This window comes from Lissotriton helveticus, chromosome 6 (genome assembly GCF_964261635.1).
Source record: "Lissotriton helveticus chromosome 6, aLisHel1.1, whole genome shotgun sequence".
Taxonomy (NCBI): Eukaryota; Metazoa; Chordata; class Amphibia; order Caudata; family Salamandridae; genus Lissotriton; species Lissotriton helveticus.
In genome coordinates this window covers 531,187,910-531,207,837 of record NC_136067.1, presented here as the reverse complement: position 1 = coordinate 531,207,837, position 19,928 = coordinate 531,187,910, and positions in this window count along the sequence as shown.

Here is a 19,928-nt window from a genome sequence, read left to right as displayed (position 1 = left end):
ACTCAATTATGTACTTTGACTCTAATTGTCTTAGAGTCTTTTCCCTGTTGCCCCCCCCTGATGTTAGGTGCCACGGCATCAATAACAAAAGTATTGTAAGCAATTGAGATTATTCTCATGAAAAGCTTTAAAGTGGCGGGACATGGGGTAGGCTGGATCAGATTTATAGTTGCTCTAGGATGTCGTAGCACCTGTACATGGGCTTGTAATTTGGTACTACCCACATAGTAAAGATTGCAGCTACATTTAAGAATGTAAACCGCAAATTCAGTGTGGCAAGTATAGTGTGCTTTCAAGGCGATTGTTTTGTCTGAAAAAGGGGTAGTGTACATCGTGGTGTTAATGCCAAACTTGCATGCCTGGCATGAACTGCACTTAAAAAAACCTTTGCGTGGTGCTAACCAGTTAATGGCTTTGGCAGTTTCCGGGCTATTTTTGACCAACTCGTTGCGCATAGAGTATGCGCGCCTTAAAGTGATGGTAGGTATGGGAGGGATGATGTCTTTAAGGATGGGATCTGTGAGGACAATTGGCTATTGTTTCTTAATGATGTTTTTAATCAGATTGGCTTGTTTACTATATCCTGTGATTAATCTAATTGTTTCTTTGTCCTCTATGTCTTTGTCAACTTCATTATCATCTCCTTGCCTTTTCCTGTTGGGGTCTAGAAGGTTGTTACGATCATGGCTATTAGCTTTTCTTAAGGCTATCTCCAAGTTATTGGGGCATAGCCTCTTCTTACCAATCTTTCGACAGCATCTGATTGGTGTTGTTGTCTGGACTCTACAGTGCTGCATGCTCTATGGATTCTTAAAAATTCCCCACAGGGAATACTACCGATGGTGTGGCTAGGGTGGAAGCTGTCTGCGAGTAGAGTAGTAGTCCCAGACGTGGACTTTCTATACAAGCACGTTTCAATTTTATCACCTTTTATCTGCACTTGGATATCTAAGAAGTTGGTGGTCTGGCAGTCTATGTGAGCTGTACATTTTAGGTTTAATTAATTCCTGTCGATGTCATTCACAAAATTCTCTGCTTGGACTTTAGTGCCTCGCCATACAATGAATACATCATCTATGTAACGCCAATATTTAATGATGCGTTCAGACCAAGCTTTAGCATGTTGTACCATGAGGACATGCTCCTCCCACCAGCCAACGTGGAGCCCCGCATAGCTGGGGAACAAGCATGCCCCCATGGCCACACCCCTTAATTGTTTGTACATAGTAATCTCAAACATGAAAATGTTATTATAAAGAAACAATTCAATCATCTTGGTAAGCATTTCATTATGGCGGTGCATCTCTATTGGTCTCTTGTTCAAATAATATCCAACCGCTCTTATCCCATCCAAGTGGGAAATGCTAGTATAGAGAGTGGATATATCCATGGTAAGCAATACATATTCACTAGACCACCCAGAGTTATTGAGTTGGTACAAAAAGTCAGTTGTGTCTTTAATGTAAGCCGGTAAGTTAATAACGAACTCTTGAAGGAAAAAGTCAATATATTTTGAGGTGTTTTCAAAAGTACTGTTTATGAAGGCCACAATAGGTTTCCCGGTAACCGGTATTTCGTTCTTGTGTACTTTAGGTACAAAATAGATGTTGGGTAGTGTGGGGAAGTCTTTATTTAAAAAGTTGAATTCATCCATGAAGATCATCTTTGTAATTTTTCTGGATGGTTTTCACTGATCCCATATTGATTTTAGAGTAACATTCAGTGTCATGAAGGTGACGATGTGACGATGTAGGCTTTTTTGTCCCATATTACCACATTTCCCCCTTTGTCTGATTTATTAATCACAATGGTGTTGTCGTTCTTAAGTTTCTTCATTAGGGCAAAATATTGTTTCATTTTGTTGTTTGGTGGATTATGCTGGGATTGGACTTTGTGTTCTAATTTTTTCAGCTCTTCAGTCACCCAATCATGATATATGTCTTTGGCATCGTGCGGCATATTAGGGACAAACGTCGATGCCGGTTTGAACGGACTAGTCCCTGGCCTAGCTATGTCTACTCCTGCATTGTCAGCTACCTCCTGTGTCCCAGTAATGTCATCAATATTTTCTTTGAGACAGTGTAACGTACGCATTAAGGATACATCTTTGGCTTGTAGGCCACCTGGAGCAATGGTGTTGATGGTATGCAAATTTTTCTGCTGTTGTTGTGTGGTCAAGTTATTTTTGATGGTGAAATATTTTTTTAATTTGATTTTACGAATGAATTTAAACACATCAACGCGTGTGCTACTGTATCCAAAGTTACTTTCTGGGCTGAAAGATAGTCCCAATGAAAGGAGTTGTTTTTCGGCTTCATTTAGAACCACATCACTTAGGTTGATTATAGTATTTTAATTTTTAAATTTTTCCTCCTCCAGTACTGGTTTGGTTGCCTCTTTCCCCTTATTGCGGGAGCATTTCCATCTTTGTCGCCTCCTTGCACTGCGCCTTTGCTTATTGAGGCGTTTTGACTCCTCGGACATAATGTCTGTTTGCGCTGCATTCTGATGTATTCAAGTTCTTCCTCCAGGGTGAGTTGACCTAGATCCCCTCGTTTTGCACCAGGGTTGCTGGCATCAGAATCTTCCTCACTTGGTGCCAGACTGGCATCCGATGCTGATAAATTTGAATCGCTGGTTGCCAAGTCAGGGTTTTTAGGAATCATAGCGCTTTTTTGTGTTTCATTGTCCTTCTGTTTTCGTAAATTGGCAAATTTTCGTGCAAACGTGAAGGTTTGCCCCAGTTCATAATCTTGTTTGTCACGGGCAAACGTATACGCTTTTCTCGCCTTGATGGTATCTTCTTGTTTGCACAATCTATCATTCATCTCTTTAGTGCTTCTGTCTATGAAATCTTTTTCTTTCAAATGTTCTGGTTTACAAAGTTCGTTCTGTATTCGTGCAATTTCTTCCTTGTTCTTATCTCGGTCGATCTTAGCATACTTGACCAGGAGGCATGCCAAGCGCATTGAAGCTTCTAAGTTACTTTATGCCCATTCTTTTAAAAGAAGTGGATTGGGGCTATCAGAACTTGGTGCTAACATTATCCTAAGGCCCCTTGGTACGCGACCCGCTTCGTGATACTTCTCCAGGGATTTTATTTCCCACCATTTCGTGAGCTCTCCTCGACAGTTTTTATATAATACATATTCAAATTTCAAACAAAACCAAATTCACTGGATGATGTCATCAGTGATGTCATCAGTGATGTCACTGACCATGTCATGAGTGATGTAATATGTGACATCATCAGCAGTGTATTATGGGTGCGCGAGTTATAGTTTGCAGAACTAACTATATCGGAGGAATTTCAATGGTTTTGTATGAGTGAAATGTCCAGCTAACTATAACATGGGTGAAACCTATGGTTTTTTCAGTGAATTTCTAAGGTTTTTTAAATGCTAATTTCTAACTATAATGCACCTGAAACCTATGGTTTTTTCAGTGAATATATATATATATATATATATATATATATATATATATATATATATATATATTACCTACTGGCGGTCGCCAGTAGGTATATATAGTTAGGATTTTTTCTCTATGGGATTTTTGAAAATTCTATGTCTAATAACTTTGGCGTTTGTGGACGGAATTGGCTGAAATTTTCAGGAAAATGGCACATTTTGTTTCTGAGCAGCCCTTGAAAATTTGGGGGGGGTTCGTCAAGGGGGGGCCGAGAAAAAAGGGGGGTCCCAAAACGTGTTTTTAACATTGAGTTTTCCATAGGGCGGTTGGCCTCACTTTTAGCCCGAACGGCTGAATGGATTTGCACGAAACTTGGCAAAATTGTAGGGACTGGTAGCCCGATGTGCCTTTTGTAGGTCTCAATATATGTGCTCCAGTGGATTTTGAGAAATTAATGTTTAAAAAAAGATATATATCTGTAACAGCGGACCTGGCAGCGTCCCAGGACGCGTACTTTTCACGCAACGGAGCTTTGTGAAGCGAAGCTGATTGGTTCTCCGGCGTCTGTCAACATTCCAAAAAGTCCGTAGCGGCCTCCATCTTGGCAAAATATTAGGGACTGGTAGCCCGATGTGCCTTTGCTAGGTCTCAATATATGTGCTCCAGTGGATTTTGAGAAATTAACGTTCAAAAAAAGATATATATCTGTAACAGCGCTCCGCTTCACGTAACGGAGGTTTGCGAAGCTGATTGGTCATTCTGTCACTGGGCTATAGTTGGGCTACATCTGGCTGATATTTGGGCTACATTTGTTTTTTTGTGTGTCTGGCGGCCATCTTTGGGCTACATTGGGCTACATTGGGCTTCATTGGGCTACATTGGGCTACATTTGGGCTCCAACATATATATAGGCCAATGTAGCCCAATATATAATTTTTCAAAGTTAATTTTCGTAAAAACCACTGGAGCATATATCTTGAGACATAGCAAAGGCACATCGGGCTACCAGTCCCTACAATTTTGCCAAGTTTCGTGGAAATCCATTCAGCCGTTCGAGCTAAAAGTGAGTCCAACCGCCCTATGGAAATGAAGGAAATGAATGGGTAATTTGTAATTAGCAAATAGCTAATCGCAAACTAGGAATGGTAAAGAATCGCTATTTATTCCTTAAAGTTCGCTATTTAGGAAATGCAAAAAACTTTGATGATACATATGGCGGTTCATCTCTAACAAGATAAGAAGCATAGGGATACATTTATGATGACTGGCGCATCACCAGGGATGTGTTAGTCATTCTGTGCCGCTGTTCCGTCACCTATGGTATGCTGCATTTACAATGCGGCGCATCATGGGGCAAAAACAGCACAGATGCGTGATGTATCTGTGCCGTAAAGGTGGCGCATTGCTGGAGTTGTATCGCAAGTGTGATGAAGCTCCAGCAAGGGTCGGGGGTGCCCCTGTCGCAGGGTTTCTGTTCTCACACAGAACTGTGGACAGAGGATTGGAACCTCGGCAAATTAGGGTGTCCCAAAACTCACGTTAGTAATCAAAAACTCCTTAGCAAGCTAGGTACAGTGTCACATTGGATATAACAAACTCTCAATGTTTAGACAATCCAGAATATGAACTTATAGTACCTCAGGATACGTGGAACTCATGAACAGTCGGTCGTTATATATTTCTTAGAAACCAGAACATGGAGTTAAGAAGAACACATGTGTATTTGAAATGTTTATTTACTAATGCCGTCTTCTCAGGCGTAGTATCTTAGATAATACAAGTACACATATTATCAGTAGCAAAATTACCAGCATAGTTACTAGTACATAAAAAGCGAATGGTGATAGTATGTTAACATGCTGTAAATGAATAAGAGTTAGCAACACTTATAAGCAGCCGCGGGCCGTGGAGGGAGTTACGGTGAGGCAGGGAGGCGGGGAGGGGGAGAAGCAGGGTGGAGAATACAAGTACACATATTATCAGTAGCAAAATTACCAGCATAGTTACTAGTACATAAAAAGCGAATGGTGACAGTATGTTAACATGCTGTAAATGAATAAGAGTTAGCAACACTTATAAGCAGCCGCGGGCCGTGGAGGGAGTTACGGTGGGGCAGGGAGGCGGGGAGGGGGAGGGGCAAGGTAGAGAGGGCTCCACCCTGCTTCTCCCCCTCCCCGCCTCCCTGCCTCACCGTAACTCCCTCCACGGCCCGCGGCTGCTTATATCTCACCCTCCCTAATACACATATTATATTATTTGCTAAGAAGGTCTCTTTGTGTTGGTTTAGGGCGTGCCCATACTTTAGTGTCTTAGATTTGAAGGAATCACATCAGCATACACCAGCTCTCTCTTCATGTGAACCGCATCAACTGTTGTGTATGTGTGTTTGGCAAAGCAATATAAAACCCGCCTCATGCCCAGAATTGGCAGAAGTTGCACTTATGTTATGAGTATGAAGTCGTGGAGATCAGACCTCATAACAATTCTGTATCGTGTTGTTCTTGAAACTTTAGCACTCGCTGTACAGATATAGTTTAACAAGCAAAGCAGATAGTAGAGCAATAACATATTATTCTCATGTAAACCACGATGAACTACTAGGTGGAAAGCTAAAGCAACAACTAAGTGTCGTGTGCAGAAGTTGCAAAAAAGGAAAAATGGCGTTTAAACCGGTAATGAGCCCATGCTAACTTAACACGGTGTAAAGATATCCAGGACCTAGATGACACCTCCCCATGATCCGGAAACGAACTGAATAAGATAATAGAAGTGCCATCTCATGAGAGCAGATTGCAAGTTTATATGTGGACGGTCCGCAAGGTAAAGCATTAAAAACTAGGAAAATTTAATGCTAAAGAAAAATAAAACAGCCAAGTACTTTATCGAGTCTTAAGCCAATAGGCAAGGTAAATAATAAAAACTTGACAAATAAGTCAATGAATTGTCAATGAAATGCTAGTACTCAGCATATCAAACATGAAAAAGGTCTATGACTTAACTTTGTATGCAAAATAAGCTGCAACAGCCTCCAATAGGAAGTCACCGTCTTCATCCGAAAACAGTTCAGCCATCCAATTTAAAAGCGGAAAAGAACATACGTGCTCTCCCAGCACCGGATCCTCTATCACCATCAGAGGACAGCTCGGTGGGTTTTCAAGAAAGCTCTGTTCCAAGAAAGATTGTGCTGCCGCCAGTAAATTCCAGGGACCAAGTAGTCCATGCATCAATGCCACAGCCATAATCCTTTCTCCAGGACAAACCAACTCGTGAGTAATGATAGGAGTCATCAGCTGATTAAAGTCGACGTCAGGAGAAACCGGTCCGCAGAGACACAAATCAATGGCCCAATCGAAATCACAGGTCAGGCAGTGAAATACCGGCTGGACACAGGTGAAGTAGGAGAATCGAAAAGATAATCCATATGCCGTGCTTAATATCGCCAACGGCATTGTGCCATAATATTCTAGCATGCGATTGCGGAACAGTGTCAGCAGCTGCAGGGTGGGAGGTTGCATAGGAGGGACATCCATATTTAAAAATGTAAAAAAGCACAAGAGCGTCCGCTGGTAATGCAAGTAAAAATGCCAATCCACGAACCAGAGTGGAGAAAATAGAATGAAAGGAAGCAGGGATGACTCCAAAGATTTTCTCAAATGAAGTCACGAGACCACTGGTAACAACTTTAAAAAAGTGCGCCAGGGTCTTTGTGGAGGATGCGTTAAAGATAGTCGGAACCATCTTGCTGAAATTGAAAGGCAAATCTGAATTGAAAAGGGTCTGCACCTCTGTACGGGTGTTCGCTATGTGAAGCACGAAAGTTTCACGGGCCGAACTCAAGGCCACCTCTCTCTGAGACAAAAGAGCTCTTATTCTTGCCATGCCGCTGAAATCTGTCCCAAGGTTGGTATTTGTGGCCAGATTGAAAACTCCCTATGTTCATGTGTGGGAGGAAATAGAACATTTCTGCAGCAAATAACCCGTTCACTTACTGTTACGATAAAAGGAATACTTTTAATTAACTCAGAACAATCTTCATTATTGAGCATCAAATAACTACCATTTTCCAACAACTTGAACGTGGGGATGATAGCAGGAACTGGCGTGCCTTGCAACACGCAAGCCATATTTGGTCGGTGTTTGTTGCATGAACCGTGTAACTGTATGTGCCTACACATTAGTGAATGATCTGGCGTCTCAGTGCATTCCTCTCCATTCAGATAAACTTCTTGATCATCTTTGAAACATCTGTATGTGTATGGAAGCGACCAGACCTCATGAAGAAAAGCACTACCTAAAGGTTCATAACGACCTATTGGTATATATTTCATACAATTTGAAAACTTATATAAAGCAAAAGGCAGCGTTATTAAACCGTGGATAAGGCACGTTGCCAAAAAACCCGCAATCCTCTGCTGATGATGTCACTGAGCATGTCATGAATTATGTAATATGTGACATCATCAGCAGTGGATTACGGGTAATAGTATCTCTAGTTTACTCCCCTATAGCTGTCTTTCTTTTAACATAAGTGTCTGTTTCCTTCCCTTATACTTACTGTTTTTGGTTCGCTTCCGGTTCGCGTACCGGCGAGCGAACTGGGAAGCGAACTAAGAGAAATAGAGGTTGGCACAGTTCCAAATATTGTACCAATTTTTTAATAACGGGGAGGTAGTTCTGAAAAGAACTTTTTTTTTTATTGTTTTTGTTGTTTTATATTTTTTTTATTATTTTTCGGAACATTTTTTTTACTTTTTTTGAATTTTTCTGAACAGTTTTATATTTTTTTGGGTTTTTCTTGGAGGGGGCAATGAAAACGATTCATTGTAAAGGGCTCAACAGGAGCAACAAAACAAAAAAAGAAGTATTTATTATTTTGGGTGTTTCGTACAAACTTGCATATGATAGTCAATAGCTCTGTTGATCAGAGTGATGCTTCTTTCTCCGTAGCAAATGAATCCATCGCAAAATACGCAGATGTGTTTTACTTCACCAAATCTCATTTGTATATTTGGCACCATCTCCCTGCCCTCTGGTCCCGTTACTTCCGGTACAACAGATCTTCTGGCCATAATAGGGAGATTATCTAGGTCGTTCCGAAACTGTGCAGCACTGTAGTTGTTAGGATGCCACCTAGTCATATGGCGATGCATTGTGTAGTTTCCGAAACTGTATTTTTTCTCGGTTCCTCTGGACAGTCTATCTTGACATATAAGGCAAGTTACGTATCTTGCATTTACTTTTTTCTGACCTTTGGGAATTTTAAAAAATTGCCAAATGAAGTTTTCTTTCCGGTGAGACGTCCTGGGCTGCTCAGGCAAAAACTGCCTCTCTTCGTGCTCGTCGTCCTGTTCCTCTTCTTCCTCTTCTTGTTGAATTATAACTTGAGCAGGTGGTCCACTCTTCCTTGGATGTGGTGGAGGTGGTGGGGAAGCACCAGCTGAAGCTACTAAAGAAGCCATTGCTCAGTGATCACAAATGGTCTTTCTCTCACAATGATGAAAGTCAGAGTGAGGAAAGAAGGAGGGATTTTCATCATTTGGGAAAAACAAGAGTTCTCAACCAATCAAAAGTGTTCATTTTAGATTATATGACCTAGTCTTACATCATTAGGAAACCAAAAGTGAAATGAACCAATGAAAAGTGTTATTACCAAGTCACATGACTTGCTGTGTTTACGTTAAGCGCTTTGCAGGGCCTCCCGGTTTGCTTCCAGAAACCTGCGCTTTGCGACTCGCTTCGCGTACCAGTTCGCTAACGTAGCACGTCATATGACGTATCACGCGAGAACGTGAAACGTCATGCGGACGGGAGGCGTCACGATGTTGTTTTCTAACGCGGTACTTGCGGTAAAGAAACGTTTACCGGCTCGCGGTCTATTTCGCGGCATCAAGGTCAGCTAACGGGAAGCTTCCCGATTCGCGAAGCGGGAACGAAGAAAAAAAAATATTTAAAAAAAAATTATTCATAAACATATAAAATATATTTTTGGATTTAAAGAAGAATACATTTTACAGCTACAGATATTAGCTGTTAAAAAACCAATGAAATTCACAGAAAAAACCATAGGTTATAGACCATATATAGTTAGGAATTAGCAATTACAAAACCTTGAAAATTCACTGAAAAAACCATAGGTTATAGACCATATATAGTTAGGAATTAGCATTTAGAAAACCTTATTTTACTCACACAAAACCATTGAAATTCCATATATAGTTAGTTGCACTAACTATATATCGCGCACCCGCAATCCACTGCTGATGATGTCACATATTACATCATTCATGACATGGTCAGTGACATCACTGATGACATCACTGATGACATCTCAAATGACATCACTGATGACATCATCTAGTGTCTGTGTGTTTTTGTAAAGTTTAAATACGTTTTACATATTGAAGAATGAGTGGATGTATGGAAGACTGAGTGTGTGTGTGGCTGGCTGGGAGGTGTGTGACTCTGTGCATATCAATGTGTACTTGTATCAGTGATTGTATAAGAGAGTAAGTATGTGTTAGTATATGTGTGAAAAGTATGGTGTTCTGTGTTTAACTATAGATGAGGAAATCGAAGTGTGATTGATTCTTCACAGGACTGACTAGGTGTATGAGTGCATATGATAGTGTTCTAATAATAACTGACTGTATGTATGAGTAATTGTATGGGTGAATGAGTGAATGTGTGTGTAGACGTACGAATCAGTGAGTGCGTATGTAGTAACTGGTATTGGTGTGTCATGATGTCATCAGTGATGTCATTTGAGATGTCATCAGTGATGTCATTTCAGATGTCATTAGTGATGTCATCAGTGATGTCACTGAAGTATGGTGTTCTGTGTTTAACTGTATAGATGAAGAAATGGAAGTGTGATTGATTCTTTACAGGACTGACTTGGTGTGTGAGTAACTCCATGGATGAGTGGCAGTGTGTGACTGTCTGCATAGGTGTATGAGTGCATATGATAGTGTTGTAATAATGAGTGACTGTATGTATGAGTGATTGTATGGGTGAATGAGTGAATGTGTGTGTAGACGTAGGAATCAGTGAGTGCGTATGTAGTAACTGGTATTGGTGTGTCATGATGTCATCAGTGATGTCATTTGAGATGTCATCAGTGATGTCATCAGTGATGTCACTGACCATGTCATGAATGATGTAATATGTGACATCATCAGCAGTGGATTGCGGGTGCGCGATATATAGTTAGTGCAACTAACTATATATGGAATTTCAATGGTTTTGTGTGAGTAAAATAAGGTTTTCTAAATGCTAATTCCTAACTATATATGGTCTATAACCTATGGTTTTTTCAGTGAATATATATATATGTGTGTGTGTATGTGTGCGTGTTACTATATGTGTGGTAAAGCGTTGTGTGGTAAAAGCTGATTGGTAAAAGGCACTGTGTGCTAATTCCTGCATTGTAATGGCTGTCTGCCATTCCAATTGAACAGTAATTCTATGACTGCAAGTGGAAGCATATCTAATTTGGCTGGTATAACCAAATTGTACAGAATGTGGTTGAGTTTTTTGTAGTAGATCTGGGGAGAAGTCTTTAAAAAGCATTTAGAGAATCCAAAATGAAACGGAATTGACCAGTCATAGTTTGATAAACATTGCCAATTTATTAAAAAGTAAGTTGAGGTAGTTAAAAAAGGTCATAAAAGGACAGGAAATTAGATTGTAGTAGAACAAATTATGAGAATTAGTTCTAAATATAAATCCCTGATTGATTTTGAAAGCAGAGACTATTTTAAGAAACATTGGAAAACTATGGTGTCTGTATTTGAGGCAAAAAATTCCAGGAAATTCTGGAAAATAGTACAAACTGGCATCAGGGGTGAGAATAGTAGAATAAATTGCATAGTCCCAGAAGATCAATAAAAAATTCACTTGGTAGAAATGTACAGTATAGGATGTAGTGACCCGATGCCTAGGAGATATGAGTGTGATAATTAATTGAAATCATTTACACTCAAATGCATGAAATATGTTATCTTGTCCCAAGGTTAATCAGAGCATTCGATCCTGATAACCTCCCAGCCGTTATAATTAAATCAAATACTGATTAGTAGGCACAGTTTTTCATGCTAACCTTTAGAAGCATTGTTGTAGATAGCAGGAAAGGAGTTTTATTAAATTACATTTTTAAGGAAGGTAGTCTTAATGACCCTAAGCATTATTGGGTCATATGCCTAACATATATTAGGTCTTAGACGTTTTCGACAATACTTCCCACTGAGACACAGGAGTGGATTGATGCTAAAGAATTGATTTCAGTGGAACAAGGAGATTTCAAATAGGGACACTCAAAGATGGTTCACTGCTTTGGCTTATGGACTGTAGCCCGGAAGTGCATAGAAATATATTAGGGGCAACCTCTATTGCTACTTTGTTGATTTCAGAGTGCCATTTAAATTGTTTAACAGAAATATTGTGGGATTAATCAAAAGAGTCAGAAGAACCGGAAGGATTATTGGCAATCCTCAGCGAAATGCATAGACAAAATTTGAGTTGAGTGGTATTAAATCAAGTGGGCCATCTTAATAGAAAATTTCCCATTAGGAAGGGCTTATGCCAAGGAAGTGAGATCAAAGCGGGTGCATCCAGAAAGTTGAGTGGGTGGAATTTAACTTAATCACAAAAGGTGAGGGAGTGACGTAGTCATAGGAGATAACATTTCATCAAGTGTGGATGTAAACATAAGTTCAATGTGTGAGGTGTTGACGTAAATATATAAATAACAGTTCAAGGTGAAGGAGGGGCAGCCCAGAGAAATTAGTAGATAGGGTTGTAAATAGGGGAAGGAGTTGGACAATATCCTGAACCAATTATACAGTTAGGGTATAAATGTGATCTACACCTAGTAACATAAGTAAACACATAGAGAACAAAGGCAAAGTGATAGAAGGATTAAACATAGAGAGCAGTCAGTAGAGTATCGTGAAACATATTACAATGATCGGCAGTGAAGGTGGACTAAGCAGAGGAGTATCAAAGAATACAATATAACAGAATATATAACAAAAAGAGGATATAGCATAATGAACAATCCTGTTTACATTGAAATAAAATAGAAAGCGTCACAAAAAAATAACATAACCAGACGATATAAAAGAAGTGCAAATATAAAACATTGTAAACTGTATATGATCGAATAGCTGTCATACATACAGGTAAGAAATGAATAGGTGTTTAAGGAGATGTCCAATGAGATAGTTGATCCCCTGATGGAATTTAGTCCCACTTTCATTGGACAAGGGAATGGCACCATGCTTGATTTATACTTGTTTCGGAGAACATGAAGGCCATTGTTATGTAACTAGGCGCCATTTGTTATTGGCTTTAGTCATCACCTTCCCGTCAATATCAATCTTCAAGTAGGAAGTAGGGGTTCCCTCTCTATGGAATGTTTTAAGGATAGTGAAATGTGTAGGTATTATGTCCCTTCATTGAAATCGTCTAAAATCAACCCAAATAACTTACTTACTAATTTAATAGGGGAAAATGAGGACTCTTGGCAAATATGCTTACGTGAGGAGGCCGGTTCAGAAGGGATAAAGGAAGGTTTTATGGAGTTTTTTATTGAGATAAAGAAGGGTATATTGGGTATGCCCACAGATGCCCCTCCCCAAACCATTAAGATAGTTTAATAAGCAGTGTTCTATAGAGCACAGGATCATAAAACTTGCTCTGAAGACAAAACATAGGGTCTAAAAAGTCATTAGGGAGTGTAGGCTTAAATATAAGAAGGTGTCCTAAAGTAGTAATGACTGGAATTAATGCTAAGGCATAGGAGGATCTACTAGAGGCTAGTGATTTAAGGGACAAAACAGTGTTCTGGAGGAACATTATTCAGTCATATTTTAATGGTGGTGATACTATAGTGATTGACACTGTGATTGTCCCCCAAGATTAGATTACCTATTTTAGCTCTATCTATGCATGTAGAACAGACATATATGGATGTGGTTGATACCCCTGTGAGCCTTTAACAGGATTGTACCACAGCTGGTGATCCACTCATGTTCACTACAGATCAAGTGGCCCATCCCACTTGTATTAGCAAAAGCAAAAAAGCTCTCAGCCCGGATAAAAATACCAGTTGCTCCTTTTAAAGATAATTTGGACTTATGGGTACCCTTGGTGGGAAATGTTCTTCACACCCTTTGTAAGATAGAGAAGGTCTCCACCTAGTACCAATCCCTTATTGAGCCTAACTATAAGGGATAAGCCTAGGTGCTACCGTCCTATTTCCCTATTGGATTAACTGATCAAGATTCTCAGGAGAATGTGGTAGTGTAGGCTTGAAACATTGACAGAGGAGCATAATATGCTCTCAGACGTGCAGTATGATATTAATAGGGGGACGGCACAGTGGAGCAATGTCTAAATCTCACTCTTTTAATCGATAAATATATGGTGGCAAAAAGGGGAGGTCTGTATGTGGGAATAATGGATCTAGCTAGAACTTTAAATTGTGTTAACTACAACAAATTGGGGTTCATGATGACTGTATTTGATGTAAATCTGCCTAAAGTCTGAAACCCTAACCATATCCTGGTCGGCTGTGTAGAAGTTGGTAAAAAGTTTATTTGGTATGCGTTGTAATGGTATGGGTTGTAATCACTGCATTGTAATGACATGCGTTGTAATGGATCTTGCGTTGTAAAAGTATCGTTGTAATGGTAGTGCGTTGTAAAAGTTGCGTTGTAAAGGTTGTTTCCCGTCAAAGAGTGACCTGGCACCAGCTTTGAAGTGAAAGAAAAACTACTAGAGTATTCCCCACACAGATGGTTCTGGAATTTACTTCCTCCCTCCCCACGCTTAAAGAAGTCTAGGGTGACAAAAGACTGGTGTAAAGTCTTTTGTGAGTGTCCTGAGGCAGCTCCTTTGAAATTAAAGTAAGGCACTGAACAGCTCCATCCCACACGCCCTGGCAGGATGGCCAATTCTGCCAACACCTAGTATGTCTTTGCCTCACTGTCTGTGAGGAATACACAAAGGCCAATGCCATGCTATCACAGTCATGTGGCCCAGGGTACAGGCTGCAGGGACCAAACGGTTTGGACAAGAAAATGCCAACTTTCTAAAAGTTGCATTTGCAAAATTGTGACTTACAATCTGACCTTATCATTAAAGAGGAATTTTTACATTTCAATTCTTTTGAGACCCAACATGACCTTTCTACCTATTCCCAATCAAAAGTTATCACCTAGTAAATGTAAAAAGTTAACCCAATCCTATGCGATGGGAGTGGTAGGACTCACATTAGTGAAACACAAATCTAGTATTTTTTTACTGCAAGGAGATGTAAAACTTAAAATTACATTTGATGCTTGTTTAATACAATGAACCCTGTCCTATGGGCTATTTAGTGCATACTCTGGGGTGACCCATATGTATTAAAAAGAGAGGTTTAAGCATGGCAAAAGGTTTATTTCACCAGGTTGAATGGGCAGTTTAAAACTGCAGAAAGGCCAAAATGGCAAACCTGAGATATTTATTGAAGGGCTACTGTTAGATTTGGGGGTCTCTAGTTGGCAGAGGTAGGTACCTTTGACCAAATATGGACTCTTGCATCTAGTCAGGGTAAGGGGGTACACTCCTAAAATAACCCCTGCTCACCCCCTTGGTAGCTTGGCATGAACAGGCAGGCTTATCTCAGAGGCAGTGTGTAAAGCATTTGTGAACACATACAGTAACCCAGTGACAACACTACAGATGGACACCACACAAGTTGTAGTATAAAAATAAGTATTTTGCTGTTCAAAATGTTTTATTGGTTGCTTTCTGAACACAAGAATATATTAAACATGCAAAAAATATTAATACAATACTACAACATGACCTAAATATCAAGGAAAGAAAGGTAAAGCAAAGAAACACAAATCATACACTGCCAGTGAGCATCTACTGATGTACTCCAATGACAAAGTATAGATGGTTACCGATATCAGAAAATTAGGTAGAGAACAGGTATAGGCCAAGTTTGAGCAGACTTTGTGCCCATTCCTCAGTATTATATAGACTTAACACAAGACCACAAACGACAATAATCCACAATACTGTACTTCAAAACTGGTAGAAATAGCTTAATTCTCTTTAGATGTAAAACGCAACACTTTAAGTTCAGTGTACCTTTGGATGCATAACGCTATACTACTGCTGCGTAGGGGATGCATCAGTTCTTGTACGCGTGGGGAGGTGATACGTCGGTTTCTTACTGCGTTTCTGTGGCGATGCGACCAGCAGCGCCGTGATGCGATGAAGATCCGGGGCATTGAAAAAAAATAGCATCTTCTTTTTGATGCGACAACGATGCGTGCACGCCCGACGGCCGTGCGGTGACTCATTGATTCTTCTGAGCCGTGACATGCCCTGCGACACGCTTCTCCGGTAATGCGACAGCATCTGCTGCGACGGCGAAACTCTGCTTCGGTGATACGTGGTGCTTCGGGTGATGGGATGACGACACCAGCAGCAGCAGCATACTTCTCCGGTGATGTGACGGCATCTGCTGCGATGGCATTCGACGACAACGGCTGCGGCAGCGACGCGCTTTTTCATCTTGAGTCGCGCTTACAGCTCCCAGCGACACGCAGTCTTTCAGAAAGCCCAGCTCAACAGCAGGCACTTCAATTTCTAGCAAGGGAAGGCAGGGGAGCTAGTTGGTGAATTCTGTTGTGCCTGAGACTTCAGCAGAAGGCAAGCTCTATCTCAAGCCCTTGGAGATCTTTTGCAAGTTGATTTGAAATTAGCACAATGCCCTTTCTCCTTTCTTTGGCAGTCAGGCAACCACTGCAGGCCAATCTCCCAAACAGCACTCAGCTTAGGGATAGTCTCCTCATCAGTTTCTCTGGTTCCTCTCCTCAGCAAAGGTTCTTCTTGTTTCCCAAAAGTGATCTAAAGTTCTGGGGTCTGGATCCCCATATTCATACTCCAAAATCGTTTGTCTCTGAAGGCAGAGAGTGTCTGTGCCTAGTCCAAACCAGTGCTGTGCAGTCCTGGAGCACTTTATTGACATGACTCCTTCTTTCCTTTGACAGTGTGGGCCAGGGACATCAGACGCACCACAGGAGACTAATATGTAGAAAAGGGAAGGTGTAGTGGGTGCACTTGCCCAGTCAACATGGCAGTATCAGACTGCACACAGGCTCTGCAATGGCAGACCTGAGACACACTTTCACAGGCTGCTTCTGTGGGTGGCACAACCAGTGCTGCAAGCCCACCAACAGCATTTGATGTACCAGCCCTGGGCACCCGCAGTGCACTGTACTAGGGTCTGACAGTAAATCAAATAGGCCAATCATGGAGTCACTTATCCATACATCAATTGATAATAGGGAGACAATATGCACTTTACCACTGATCAGCAGTGGTAAAGTGCCCAGAGTCATAAAACCAACAAAAACGGTCAGACAAAATACAGGAGGAAGGCAAAAAGTACAGGGATGACCCTGCAAAAAGAGCCAAGTCCAACAGATACCTTAGTTAGTGGCACAAATCTGTTGGAGGCCCAGTAGTGTCATTTAATTTATAGGCCCTGGGTACATGATGTACCACTTTACTAGGGACTTATTAGTAAACTACATGTGCCAATTGGTTGTGAGACATTTTTAACATATTTAGGGAAGAGAGCACAAGCACTTTAGTACTGGTTAGCAGTTGTGAAGTGCACAGAGTTCAAAAATGAAATTCAGAAAATAGGAGGGGTGAAGGGAAAAGGTTTGGGATATGACCCTGCCAAGACAGCCAGATCCAACACTTTTCTTTTCAATAACAACCTGCCGTAGGAGTCAAGCTATCCTGGCTGAAGACGGCTGATAGCCAGAAACCGGTCCTAGGATGCTTGATTCCGTTCCAGGAAAGACATGGCTTGGCAGTTCGGGCTAGACTGTTCCCATGAGGCACAGGGCCAAGACTGATTTGCATATGGCCATATCTGAACTGGGGTGGCTTGGTGTGCAAAATAACGATGGATTAAACCCAGATCTGTGACTGGGGGTGAATGTTTTGCCATTGTGCAACATTCCGTCCATCATCTTGTTTGTTTAGCTTTTTAAAGTAGAATTTACAAAATTGTAACTTAAAATCTGACTTTATCATTAAAGAGGATTTTTAATTACAATTTTATAGCTACCAAAGATGAAACGCCTATCTGTCTCCATTTAAATGTTAGCACATACCAAATGTAATAAGGCTATCCAATGTAATCCTATGCGACAGGTAGGCCTCACAGTAGTGAAAAGGAGTGTTTTACCATCCATGTCCAACCTTGTAATTACAATGGACCCTACCCTGTGTGCTACCTAAGTCCTACCTTATGGGTAAAATATATGTAATAAAGAGGGAGTTTAAAGTTTGGCAAGGCATTTTATTGCCAAGTTGAATTGGCAATTTAAAACTGTATTGATACTGCAGTGACAGGCCTGGGACATGTTTTAAGGGGCTACTTAAGAGGGTGGCACAATGAGCACTGCAAGCTTACTAGTAGCATTTATTAAACTGGCCCTTGGAATATGGTATACCACTCCACAAGGGACTTATAAGTAAATTAAATATGGCAATCAGGTGCCAACTAATGTTATCATGCTTAGGGGAGTGAGTGCAAGCACGTTAGCACTAATTAGCAGTGGTAAAGTGCACAGACTCCTGAAGACAACAAAAACAATTTTCAGCAAAAATGGAGAGAAACAGGTAAAACGTTTTGGGGAAGACCACCCCAAGGCTGACATGTCTACCAATGGCCAAACACTTTGTGATGTGACTATTCATGTTGATGACAGGTATCGAAAAAAGTTTTTGATGCACACGGTTTCAGAGAAAGTGGAACTCAAAAGGTCTAAGGTTAGACAGAGCCACTTTTTAGTAGGAGTGGGCAGACGTAGCAGAGTTTCACTCCACAAATTCTGCGGGATTACAGAAAACTCCATGAGATTCTGCCCAATGGGCAGAAAGCATGCAGCTTAAAATCAGCATGAATGCAATCATACAGTGCGCAAGAGCAAGCCACCATTCAAGTCGATTTTGCTGCCTCTTGAGTAGAAAACGTCTACTTGAGCAGCCTGCAACCGCCCATGTTAGAAAATCACTCTAGGAGATGCCAAATCTTACTCGCTGTCAGCAGCTCACCTATTTTGAAGCCTCGCAGGCGAAAACATTCACCATGCAGCGACTAGCAGAATTTGGTCAGAACTTAGCATTAAAGTGTAACGTGAAGTCACCAAAATTCCACTGGTGGAATGGAACATTCTCCTCACCCCTACTTTTTACTACTGTAACTGAAGGGAGAGTCTTTACTTAGAGAGTCAGAGGAGGCATCTTGGACCCCTTAATAAGAGTAAACACCACCATTTGTTTGGCAAGTGGCCACAAAAGTCAAAACCCACATCCTGGATGCAGGTTTTATTATTTGACCTCAGTGTCTGTCTAAACAGCCTCTGAGGGAAAAACTATTAAATATGACACAAGTTAGAGCTTAGAGACATTAGTGAGGTAGGATGTTATGGAAGTCTTTGAAATCAAGTAGAGGCTTGTCAATAGAAAGTAAATTCTATGAAGTTGCACAGTAGCGTCAGTGCAAGATGGAAATACCATATTTACAAAGTTTTTTCTCCATTTGTTTTGTTTTAAGCCTGTGCCACAATGATTTCGTCTATGAAATGAGGTGTGTCACAGTGCTCTGTTCTGTAACTGGCATGGCTGCCACACACCAGGGATTCAAAGTAACACTGGAAAAGATGAAAATATTAATTTCTATCTCACCACGCAAAAACATTAAATGTACAGTCCACCCTATCTGTTGTATCTGGGCCAGTTAAGGGATTGTTGAGCAGGATGAACGCAAAGGTGAACTGCATCCATTTGATTATACATTGCTTGCTAGGTTAAGCTGCCAGGCATTTTTTAAAGAAAAGCCATGTAGTATTGGAGCAACAACTAGCATGGTTGGAAAAAATAACTTGAAAGGCTCTAACCAAGTTACTCTAATAGACATGTTTTTACCAATAAAAATGGAACAGAACGATAATCATACATAAGAATCGATTAAAAGAAAAAACACTACAGGAAAGCATTAGAAAGAGAAATCTTTTGTTGCTCAATGGAATATGCAAACATCTGAAAATAATATGTCTGCACCACAAATTCAATGGGATATAGTAATACTCTGTGACTGACCTGCAAGTAGAAAGTCTCATTAAAAATGTTTACATTGAGTGTAAGAAACTTTTCTCTGGATGTGAAATACCTTCACTTGGGTAAAATGGCATTGTTGTGTAGTTCCTATAAACCTATTTAGAATGTGCATTTAGACAACATAGACTGTAGGATTGGTGTTCAGACTGATTCTAGACACCCTCACTAGGTATGTTTGCCGTTGTATCAGCTAGCTCACAGTGCCACTAGAAACCCCTCTTACCAAGGAGAGAATAGTTCTTGGCAACTATCGACAAGTAACCCTGGAGTCTACAGTGACAAGATATGCGATGCCCGGAAACATTCCACAA